Source organism: Mesoplodon mirus (assembly GCF_964341445.2).
Source record: "Mesoplodon mirus genome assembly, chromosome: 14".
Lineage (NCBI taxonomy): Eukaryota > Metazoa > Chordata > Mammalia > Artiodactyla > Ziphiidae > Mesoplodon > Mesoplodon mirus.
In genome coordinates, this window is record NC_138990.1 from 13,770,717 (window position 1) to 13,783,605 (window position 12,889).

At 39.8% G+C, this 12,889-nt stretch overlaps 1 protein-coding gene and 1 pseudogene across 2 annotated transcripts in view; both read right to left on the reverse strand.

The window, feature by feature from the left end:
* Positions 1–12,889, reverse strand: part of ACOXL (acyl-CoA oxidase like) — a gene marked incomplete at its 3' end in the record, with an annotated part of 356,274 nt that overhangs the window by 5,088 nt on the left and 338,297 nt on the right.
* On the reverse strand, positions 3,069–3,771 carry LOC309815645 (large ribosomal subunit protein uL22-like; annotated as a pseudogene). The gene has a single exon. The product of its transcript is annotated as a large ribosomal subunit protein uL22-like (transcript).

Genomic DNA, 12,889 nt, shown 5'->3' on the forward strand with positions numbered 1-12,889 from the left:
TACAAAGAATACTCACCAGTTTTTGAAAAAAAAAAAACATCAATGGAGAAGTGCCCTTTAAAAATAAGAGAATATGAATAAGTTATACATTCTTGCAGAAAACTTTTAAAAGGACAGCCCCAAAGTAAGGGAAGTATTGGTCTAAAAATAAGAACATAAGATCCATTGGAAGTATCCAGTGAGCAGGATTTGAGAATGTCTACTTTAAAGAAACAGGAAACAGCCCAAGAGGGAGGGACAGTATGTGGATATGTGAATGTGGATTTGTGGGGAGGGATTTATAACATCGGTTTTGCTTTCCATCCCCACCTGGTTGCAGTAGATTAGTTTTTTCTTCCTCTTTTTGACTCTCCCTGCATTTTCCTTCTTCCAGTTGGGAGCGCAGGACGGCCTAGGATGGGCAGTGACTAAGCTTTACAACCCTCTAAACAAACTCTATTTTCCCGTGGTGTTGGTGTCAATTATACAACAGGTGCCCAAGGTGCGAGGTACTCGGTGTGCTTACAACACCCCAGCTATTCCTAAGACTCTGTGCAGAAGGTTTTCCTGCCTCTTCCCATATCCCCACATCTCTGCTCCCAGTACCAGATGACCTTATGCTGTTCTCTGTTTGTGTAAAGTCCCTTACCCCAAGTTGAAATGTCCCTTAATTAGCCCCTTTCTTGCTTGCGCACCGTGATAGAGTCTTTTTCTCCACCCTTTGAATCTGGGCTGCCTTGTGACTTGACCAATAGAATGTGCAGAAAGTGACACTGTGTGAGTTTCAGAGCTTAGGCCTCAAGAAGCCTTGCAACTCCTGCTGTTGCTCCCCTGGGACCCTGAGACCCCTTGCTGTGCAGAAGCCCAGTCTGTTGGAGGATGAGAGGCTATGTGGAGATGGACCGCGGTGCCTTGGCCAAGAGCCAGACCCACTGCTAGATACGTGAGTGAGGCCCTCAGGCCTGTTAAACTCAGATGACTGCAGTGACCCTACCTAAGACTAGCTGAAGAACTGTCCTAGAACCCAGGTTGCCTACTCACAGAATTGCAAGAAATAAACAACTGTTATTTCATGACACTAACTTTTAGGGTTGTATGTTACACAGCAATAGGTAACTGAAACAAAAAAAATTGTAATTCAAATTGCCATCCACTGGGGTTATCTTCAGCTGCACTTCTACTTTCTTACCTTAGTTATCTGAGGGCAGTGCTATAATTGTACAATTAAAGCAGTGGACAGGTGTAGCTGACCAATAGGCTTAATGGAAAAGAGAGAATGTCAGTCCTGAAAGAATAGCTTATAAAGCCAGACGAGTGTCCAGTTAGTGGGTATCTGGGAGAGAATTTGAATAGCAGGCTGGAGGTCTCACTGCAGGCCACCACCTAGCCCACTTCCCTACTGCAGTTTAGAAGGCAAATCACCAGGACTTGCCTTATAACTGTCCTCCACTCCTTCAGCATCTCTGTGAGGGGCTTTAGCCTCCAACATCAATCCTCAGTACAAGCAAAGTGTCAAGGATGGGGAAAAAAGACAGAAAATATTTGCAACTAGGGATCCCAAGTCTTGTAAATGCTTAAGTTCTCCTGCGCCATTAGTAGAGGGAAACAGATGGGGTCTGGTCAGGCCCAGCCAGAGGCACCCTGTGTGATGGACGGGTGCCTCTTTATCACCTCACTTCACCAGGACTGCAGTGTTTCCTGACTCGCAGAGATGCCTTAAACAAGGATGACCAGAAGGCGTTCATCTCCAAGGCCTGGAGTCTGTCTACTCTAGCGTGCGGGTGACAGGTCTGATCCCCAAAGTGGTTGGGAGAATGGAATGAGGTACTTGTGTGAAGGCCACAGTGTAAGCTGCAAAAGGCAGCAAAGCAGAAAGTTATCAACTCTTTATCCCCCAAATACCATTATCAAGGCCTCTAAAAGCTTCCAAGAAACTCATATCCAGGTAAGTTTCAATGTGAATCTATCCATTTACACATAAAGTCGGGGGGCTGAGTTGACAGGATGTGAAATCAGGCATGGGTACATGGATGCATGACTTGCCACTTCTATCTGGTTGGATTTCTCTTTATTCTATGATGCCTAAATTTTCTCATTTAAAACAGCTGTAAAGAGCATCCTCCTTAAAGACGAAGGTATACATCAACACATATGCTTTTCAACAACTGAGTTGGTGGACTCCACTTGGGAGAGGGTGGCAACGTGAAAGTGACAAGCTGGGGAATAGGTACAGAGACACCTTATCGTATGATTCGACCCCTTTGAGATGTCTGAAACCTTTCATAACAATGGGTGCACGCGCATGTGTGTGAAACAATATCAGAATGTATTGCTTCATTTCAGTGAACCACCTTCTCCAAATAGTTGTTGAAAATGTTAAATGAAATGGGTATCAGGGTTATCAGCGCACATCCCTCAGGCACACCTCAAACATTTCTCCTCAAGAGAAAGGTCAATTCATCTTTGTGGTCTGTCTTCATCAGCCATGGAAAAGTCATCCAGAGTTTCTCCGCTCTATTTGTTTTTATCCTGGAATCTGGTTCGAGAACCCTCTCCGCTCTTTTCCATAGCCCCTTTATTCAGACGTTCATTATGTTCTCTAGATTCTTGCTCTGCAAGGCTACCTTCCTCGAGTATTTTTTGATCGGATCATTCTTCTTCCCAAAAGCCTGGAATCACATCCAACTGCTTCTCAGGTTAAAGTAAAATGACCAATTGTGAACTTGAGTCCTTTAGCAGCACTCGATGTTTTGAGTTCCCATAACCAGTTTCCTCATCCACCATCCAAGCACAATCTGCACTTTCTACTTGGGGCCAAGGAAACTTGTCTTGCCTTCCACACGACACTCTTCACTATCGGGGTCTGGACCACATTTCCATTCTCCCTCACTTGACACACTGCAACTGAACCAGGTCTCTTCTGTACTTGGTTACAGATTTACTGCCTTTGTAAAGCCATCCTAAAATAGTTGCTGTGTTAGTCGAAAGAACCTGGACAGGTCATTTCATTTTGCCAAGCCTCAGTTTCTGCATCTGTAGAAAGAGAATATTATCTCTCTCTTAGGGTTTTGTAAGGATTAAGTAATAAATATGTAATAATATATTTATATTATATAATAATAATAATAATAATAATAATAATAAAGCATTTAGCATTACTGGCCTTGTCACATAGTAGGTACTAGCTAGATACTGATTCCCTCCATTTGCTTTCTTTTTTTTACTTTTATTTGCATTTATTTTTTTGCGGCATTTATTCCCAGGCCATAAGGTTTTGTTTCTTCACTTTCTTCTAGGATATCTTTTTCTGCTGGGCAACCTCCTCTTCTAGTATAGGAACAATCTGTTCTTTTTCAGTAAAGATCATCTCAGTGCAGCAGGGACAGCTCATGTATGGGTTGATCCGACCATGAGCTCTGTAAGTCCTGTGCCGCATCTTGGGGGCTTTGTTCACCTGGATGTGACCAGAAAATCTACATCTAAGCCCTTAAGTTCAGCATTACTCTCTGCATTTTTGAGCATGTGCAGTAAAAATTCAGCACTGTTTTTGGGCCACCGACCCTGCGTCCAGCCCTACTGTTTGGCTTGGGCACACCTACCAGCTCCACCATTGTAACGACGGAATGGCACACATTGCTTCTTTAAAGTGACATCCTTCAGATACTTGGTGGCTTTTCAGATATGCCTACCCTTAATGGCTTGGGCAGTTTCACGAGTGTTCTTAAAGTGAACACGAAGATTTGAACCTCTTGACTTGCATGATTTTGTGGGGTTTTCTGGGTCAAGTGAATAGCAAACCAGTTTTAGAGGTCACCTCAGGCCGCTTACCCGAAAAGCCCTCCATTTGCTTTTCTGTCACTTTTATTTTCCCTGAATGCTTAATTCTTATCTGTATATCTATGTATGACTATCATATATATATATATATATATATATATATAAATAATTTTTTTCAGTTTAAAAATGTCCATTCACTCTTCTTTACAGTTTCAATCCCTTTGCTGAGACTTTCTATTTTTTATTTGTTTCAAGTGTATTCATCATTGCTGGTCAAAGCATTTTTATGACGGCTGCTTTAAAATCGTCAAATAATTCCAACATCTCTGTCATCTCTTGGCATATATTGATTGTCCTTTTTCATTCAGTTTGAGATCTTCCTTGTTCTTGGTCTGATGACTGTTTTTCAACTGAAACTTGGGCATTTGGGGTATTATGTTTTGAGACTCCAGTTCTTATTTAAATCTCTGGTTGTAACTGGCCTCCTCTGACAGTGCTTTGACTGTGTCAGGCAGCAAAAGGATATATCTTTCTGGGTGTTATTAAAATCTCTTCCAAAACTCACTTTTGGGTCAGTAACAGAATGTCAGGGCACAGGAGAAGAACACAGCTGCTCTTGGCAGGTGACATGGCACTGTTCAGGCTTTTGCTCGACTTGCCAAGGGAGAACAATGGCCGAGTGGTTGCCCCCTGCACTCTGGGACCCCTTCTGGCTTTGGCTGCCTGGAAGAGTGCAGCCAGGACCAGGGGAAGTTCCACCCATCACTTACAGAATGGCCTCCCATGCCTACGCTGACCTCGAGGAAAGGACAACCTGCCTTACAAGAGGGTAGTAAACCCATTGGAAACATTGATTTTATTTTAAATTTTTATTTTATATTTTATTTTTTTGGAAAAACATTGATTTTTAAGAGTGATATTTTGGAGCATATCTTTCAGGAGGTCTGGGCTCGTTAGAAATAAAAGAATAACACCTGTCCTTATATGTCCCGTTACCACATAGAGGCTACTCAGATCAGGTACCTCCAATAGCAGAGCTAGATCTTACATGGTTAGCATTTCATGTGCGTGGATGATAGAGGAAAAGGTTTACATGGGCATCTGACCCCCAGATGCCTGGGAAATCAGGGGTGATGGGTTTGCAGAGAATTCTCTCACGAAAGCACACCAGGCAGCCAAGGTGTGGAATGAGGCTCCACCACTCCCTCGTCCTGGGACCGTGGGCAAATAGCCTTCCCTGACCTGTTGCCTCATGTGTGAAATGACATCATGTGTGTGTCCTAAAGGTGATGTGCAAGAGTGTCCTTGTTGGTACCAATGACTGTAGCTGGTTGAAGCACAGAAATGGAAACTTGTAACCTTACCAAACCAAACCACAGATACACTGTTATAAGATAGCAGTTACACATACTTTTCAAAAGGAATCTCTACGCAGCCAGTCTTTACTGTCTAAGGCATTGTTAGATGTTGGGGGTATTCACGTCATTCTCTGCCCCTTCTTCTTCAACTGACTTATTTTGGATGAACTAGAAAATGAGCCAGAAACTTTCAAAGAAGGGGAAGCTTAAAACCATTAATTGACAGATATTTTTTAATCTAAAAGATGAGATGAGGGAATAAGTTGAAGTGATTGGTGAAGTGAGGTTTCCATATTGCTTGTGCCTATCATTTACGGCCTTCACTGCTGCTGTGACATATAACTGAGATTCTGTCAGATGCCTCTGGCCACCTCTGCCTGCCTTTAGCCTCTGCTGCTCTCCCATGCTTGTGCTGTTCAATCCTAGTCCCCAGTGGACATGTTGTAGATTGGTGCCCCCCAGGCTTTGCCAAGGAGTGACCTCTTCCGCGTAGTGTCCATGCTTTCCACACCCCTTCCCAGATGGCTGAACACATAAAGGTACAGAGGGAGCCACTCGGCTGCCTTGATTTGGCAGCATCCCTGCATCTCCAGCATCTTTATAACAATATCGTGCAGCGGCCTATCAGCTATGTGACCCAGGTGTTCTGTGTTCTGCTCCCTGAGATGGCCATTTACTGGATATCTACTGTGTGCCAGGTTACAGACGAGGTCTTTATATTAACTGCCTCCTTCAGTCCTCATAACAAGTCTGTCAGCTATCAGCCCATTTTACAGATGAGGAAACCAAGGCTTAAAGAGTTTAGGATTTCGCTCCAAGTCACATACCTCATAACTGGAACAACTAGGGTTTTCATCCAGAGCTTTCCGCTTCCACAGCTTCCATTCTGCCTCCATCTTTCCCCCAGTGCCTCACTGTTCCCAGTCTTTGGAGGGTACAGGGTGTTGCCCTGAGGAAATGCCTCCACCACTGTAGCAAACATGTGACCTGTGCTATTCTCCCTAAGTCAGAATCAATGCTCCACATGTGTCCAACGTGGAAAGCATGGATCTGACCAGCTGCACTGCCTCAGGTTCCCCAAGAGGACTTAGGACAGTAATGGGTGGCGCAAGAGGGCTCTCAGATGTTGCCTCTGAAGGAAGGTGCTGAGGACACGGGCTTCAGGGCCAGTCGCCATGATGTGAAAGGGCCAGTCTGATGCTCTTCCCAAGAAGGACAAGGCTTCAACTCTCCAGAAAACAAGCCAATGAGGCTCAGATACAAGGGTCTTCAAGAAACGACAGATTCTCTACCTGTGGACAGAGGGCCACTTGCTCTGTGGATTCTCTTCCTACACAGGCCTTCCTGCTCTTCTGGTCCACACCTTAAGTCACCAAACACAAGTCAAATCCCTTCAAAGAGCAACAGGCTGACTGTCAAATAGTGAAAATCGCCTCAATCAAGTAATTACCCTGCAGTTGGTACCACTTGTTGTGAAGATTTCCAACTTCTCTCCCATCCAATCACCTCTCTTGCAGAATTGCCTGCCTCTGTAGACAAACATTCTCTAAAGGGTCAGAATGGTAGGTCTGTAACAGCTAATCTGCCACCTTAGCCCCAAATGCCAGGCTAGTGGTCAACATAAAGAGAAACATACCTGAAACCTTTACGTGGGGCAGAACCGCACACTGTGCGCTGTGCTTCTAACCCTGTCAATTTACCCAACAACCATGGGAAAGGGGAGTTCTGCTCCTGTTTCTACTGACCACTGGCCAGCTCCTCAAGGCAGGGCCAGCCCTCAGCTTCTTGGTCCCAAGAACACACACATTCTCATGGTTGCTATGGCCAGGTTTCATTAGCATGAAATGAAATTCTGTGGTTCTGTTAAATAATCAGGACTCCAGCTTAATATTTTCTCTGAATCAATGTTAATTATATTTTATGCTGATTACTTCTTCATCTGATAAAAATGTTTAGCATAGTCTGAGATGTTAGAATGGAGAAACTGCATTCCTTACCAAACAAAAACAACAACAAAAATGCCTTCATTTAGCCTAACTAGAGAGTTTATTTTGAGGAGAGACAAATTTACCTTCCAAGTGTTTTTCCTATTGCAATGTTTCTCGACCGAAGAGTATATAATTCTGTTCTTTTCTAAGTATTACTGGCAAAGCCCATTTTAGTAAAGGAGTGGGACTTTGAATCCTGATGTTGTGACTTCCTTATCTCTAAAATGTCAGAACCAAGTGAGTTTGGCACAGAGTATTTATAAATATTATTATTATTGCGTGTTCTTTACTTAGTAATAAAAAACAATTTCTTTATACCTCTGGCATTTTCTAATACAAAGTCTGCTTAATCATCATTACTTAAATCAAGAACGCTGAGACAGAGGTATCAACTTTAACCACTTAATAAGAACTTCTGACATTTATTCATACTGCTACTGATTCATAAGAGGAAAAGTTTAAAAAGAAGACAAGTGCATATAGCCTTCCCTTTAGAATACAGGAAACCATATAAAAGTATTGGCAATGGAATTAAAGTAACCACAATGCCGCCCTTGGTAGCATTTTCTACAAAGGCATTTACATGAACCGAAAAAGAATATTAAATTAGGTGGTTAAAGTAAAACTTCACTACTAGCTTCACACGTTTTCATACATGAGATTATGGCATTTTAATCAGCTGATAGTTCAGCCATATAAGTACAGACCCAAAGAAATGTAAATATACCCAAGAAGGAATAATTTTCAGTCAAACTATTTTTTTCAAGAAGCAGAAGCTACACAAACTGCCAGAACTAAATATACAGTAAGAGTCCCAAGTTATTATGGAGAAATTCTGTGTCCATGGGTCCTGGAATTTTGAATTTCATCAACCAAATGATTTCAAAAGCAATTTGGAAGGACTTCTAGTTAAGATGTAAAAAGATTCAAGAGAACTTAGCTCCCATGGTAACAACCAGAAGTTGAACCCAAAATTGAATCAAAGATTTCTGAGACTGTGTTCCAACATCCTGCCAACTCAACTGCTGACAGGACCGAAAAGGCAGTATGGGAGTGGGGATGGGGGTTGGGCTAATTAAAGCAGCCCCTGCTCAACTTGACTCTGGAACCCTAATGATCAGCCCCATACCCTAACCACCAGACAAAAGAACAGGAAATAAACAAAAGAAAATAAAATCTGTTATACATTGTGTCTGGAGTATAATAAAAAGGTATAAGATCTGTAAAGAAGCAGGAAAATATAACCCCAAATCCAGAGAAAGCACAATTAGTAAAAGCAAACTTACAGATGACCAGTAAGTTTTAAAAACAATTATTATAAATGTATTCAAGAATTTATAAGAAAAAAATGGATATAATAGATTAAAATGGGATACTTCATGAGATAAATGTGACCTCTAAAAAAGAATGAAAGGAAAATTTTAGAACTGAAAAAAGGACTATTTAAAAATGAAATAAAATAAACGTTTTATTTAAATATTGAAAATATTGTAAAATGAAACAAACCCATTCACGGATGGGTTTAATAGCAGAATGAACATTGCAGAAAAAGATTAGTACACTTGAAAACAGGTCGGTATTATTCTAAGTGGGGCAGGGATAAAAAAGAAAAAAAAAATGAAGGGAACATCAGTGCCCTGTGGGATTATATTAGCAACCTAACATACATGCAATTGGAATCCCAGATGTCCGAGAGAATGAGAAAATTCTAGAAGACATAATGGTTGAAATGTTTCCAAATTTGATATAAAACATACTCTATATATTCAAGAAGTACAATGAACACCAAATAGATACATTTTAAAACAAACAAAAAAAAAACCCATACCTAGGTACACCATAGTAAAATTGCTTAAAACAAAACGTAAGAAAAAATTGTAAGCTTGGTCAGAGAAAACTTAATCTCATGCATGGGAAAAATGTTAAGAATGATAGCTGAATTCTCATCAGACACAAGGAAAGAAAGAAGACAATAGGATAACAAATTAATCTAAAATTCAACATCCAGTGAAATTGTCCTTTTAAAATGAAGATGAAATTAAAAATTTTAAGATGAGTAAAAACTGGGAGATTTTTTGCCATAGACTCTCACTACAAAAAAATTGCCCCCAAATTTTCTTTATTCTCAGAGGATATTACACCAGATAAAAACTCTCATTGACAATTTTATACAAAATCTCTTTAAAAAAATAGAGGGTGAAGGAACATATTTTTCCTCTTATGAAGCCAGCATACCCTGATGCCAAAAGCTAACAAGATCATAACAAGGAACTAAAAGACCAATATTCCTTATGAACATAGATACAGTAATCCTTAACAAAATGTTTGCATGTAAAATCATCTGTATATAAAATGGACCAGCATCATGGCCAAGTGGGATTCATCCTCAAAATGCAAGATTGGTTTAAAACTAAAGAATCATGTAACTGATTACATTAATGGCATCAAGGAGAAAAATCATATGATCGATATGCAGAAAACAACTGATTCAGAAAAAGCTTTTGATAACTTACAAAATATTCAAGATAGAAACTCAAAATAGGAGTAAAAGGGAGCTTCTGAAATCTGAAAAAGGACAGCTATGAAAAACTTACAGTTAATATCAAAATATAGAAGTCTTTCCCCATAAGACTGAGGAAAAAAGCAAGGATGCCTCATTTCAATATTTCCTTTCAACACTGACCTGCAGGTCTCAGCCAATGCAACAAAGCAAGAAAAATGCATTAAAAAATACAGATTGGTAAGAAAGAAGTAAAATGTTTTTATCCTCAGATGATATTATTGAGTACTTAGAAAATCTCAGGGAATCTACAAACAAACTACTTGAACTATTACGTGATTTTAGTGAGCTTATTGTACAAGTCAATGTACAAAAATTCATTGTGTGTATACTAAATATGGAACATATATGTAACATACATGTAGAAAATGAAAAATTTAAATATACCATTGGCAAGATCTTTAAAACACTTTTAAAATTTTTTGAAATTAATTTAATGAAATATGTTCAAGGATTCTATTACTGAAAAATACAAAACATTGTTGGAGGGAATTAAATAAAATGGAGAGATATACCACGTTCATGAATTTTTGAAATATCAATTCTCCCCAAACTGATATATAGATTTAATGCAATCACAATCAAAATCATATTTGACCCTTTTATTTCCCAGGAAATTTATAAGCTAATATTTTAAGTTAAAAATTTTATTTCATCAAATTGTAAAACTTCATCTTCTCAAAAGATACTGTTAAGAAAATGAATAAATAGGCTACAGACTGGGAAAAATCCAAGTACCTGTATTTAGAATGTATGACAAATGCTTACAACTTGGTGTTTTTAAAAAGAATAACAACAGCACACAGTTTAAAATGGGCAAAAGATTTAAACAGACACTTGACAAAAGACACACGAAAAACAAGGAAGCACTCAAAAGGATGCCCCAAACCATTAAATATCAGGAAAATGAAAATTAATACACAATGCGATATTACTACGTACCCACTGGAATACCTAAATTTAAAAGGTTGACAACACCAAAATGTCAGTGAGGGTGTGGAACAACAGAACTCTTATACACTGCTAGTAAAGTTGTAAATGGTATAACAATTTTTGGAGAACTGTTTACAGTATCTTTTTAGACAGTTAAATAAATGCCTACTATAACATCCATTAATACCACTTTTAAGTATTTACCAAAAGAAATGAAAACATATGTGCAAAAAAATGAACAAAAATGATCCTGACAATCTTATTCATAATAACACCAAATCCATAACATCCTAAATGTCCATCAACAATAGAATAAACAATTTTTTTAACACAATCAAACTCATTAATGCAGAAAAAAAAATAAAAGATCGTAAATCTTCAGTAATTTTTTCTTCTCTCAGGTGCATACAGACAGGACATTGTACCTTAATAACTGTGGAATGGTGCAGTTGAGGTCAGCTGGAGATAACAAGGCCAATTTCTGAAGTCAGCCTGCAAGAACTGGACTCATAGCTGAGTCCTAGAGTAATCAGCATTTGAGAGGGAGAGGGAGTTGGGAGAGTTTGGCAGAGATATATACAATGAAATATTACTCAGAAAAAAAAAGGAAGGAATGAACTACTCAACATCTCATAAACATCATGCTGAGCAGAAGATCCAGTCTATCTACTTCCATTCCTATGAAACTCCGGGGCAAACAAACTGAGCAATGGTGACAAAGACAGAACCTTGGGAGTGAAGGGAAGGTATTAATAGAAAAAGGGCTGAGAGGAATTTCTTAGATGATGGATGGCGTGTGCACGATGCAATCTACCATTTCATCTGTCAAAACCCACTGAACGGTATACCATTACAATTTGTGCATTTCAATGTATATAAAATAGATCTCACTTTTTTTAATTAAGAGAAAAAGAAAGAAAGAAAAGCAATTTGGTGATTGCCAACATTTTTTTAAACATCTTTATTGGAGTATAACTGTTTACAATGTTGTGTTAGTTTCTGCTGTATAACAAAGTGAGTCAGCTATACGTATACATGTATCCCCATATCCCCTCCCTCTTGCATCTCTCTCTCACCCTCCCTATCCCACCCCACCATCCCACCCCTCTAGGTGGTCACAAAGCACCGAGCCTGATCTCCCCGTGTGATGCAGCTGCTTCCCACTAGCTATCTATTTTACATTTGGTAGTGTATATATGTCAATGCTACTCTCCCACTTCGTCCCACCTTACCCTTCCCCCTCCCCATGTCCTTAAGTCCATTCTCTACGTCTGTGTCTTTATTCCTGTCCTGCCCCTAGGTTCTTCAGAACCTTTTTTTTTTCTTTAGATTCCATATATATGTGTTAGCATATGGTATTTGTGTTTCTCTTTCTGACTTACTTCATTCTGTATGACAGACTCTAGGTCCATCCACCTCACTACAAATAACTCAATTTCGTTTCTTTTTATGGCTGAGTAATATTCCATTGTACATATGTGCCACATCTTCTTTATCCATTCATCTGTTGATGGACACTTAGGTTGCTTCCATGTCCCGGCTATTGTAAACAGAGCTGCAATGAACACTGTGGTACATGACTCTTTTTGAATTATGGTTTTCTCAGGGTATATGCCCAGTATTGGGATTGCTAGGTTATATGGTAGTTCTATTTTTAGTTTTCTAAGGAACTTCCATACTGTTCTCCATAGTGGCTGTATCAATTCACATTCCCACTAACAGTGCAAGAGGGTTCCCTTTTCTCCACACCCTCTCCAGCATTTACTGTTTGGAGACTTTTTGATGATGGCCATTCTGACCGGTGTGAGGTGATACCACATTCTAGTCTGGATTGGCATTTCTCTAATGATTAATGATGTTGCGCATCCTTTCATGTGTTTGATGGCAATCTGTATATCTTTTTTGGAGAAATATCTATTTAGATCTTCTGCCCATTTTTGGATTGGGTTGTTTGTTTTTTTTGATATTGATCTGCATGAGCTATTTGTATATTTTGGAGATTGCACCTTTTTTTTTTTTTCTGGTACACAGGCCTCTCACTGTTGTGGCCTCTTCCATTGCGGAGCATGGGCTCCGGACGTGCAGGCTCAGTGGCCGTGGCTCACAGGCCCAGCTGCACCGTGGCATGTGGGATCTTCCCAGACCAGGGCACGAACCCATGTCCCCTGCATTGGCAGGTGGACTCTCAACCACTGCGCCACCAGGGAAGCCCTGAGACTGAGCCTTTGTCAGTGCTTGGTTTGCAAATATTTTCTCCCATTCTGCAGATCGTCTTTTAGTCTTGTTTATGGTTT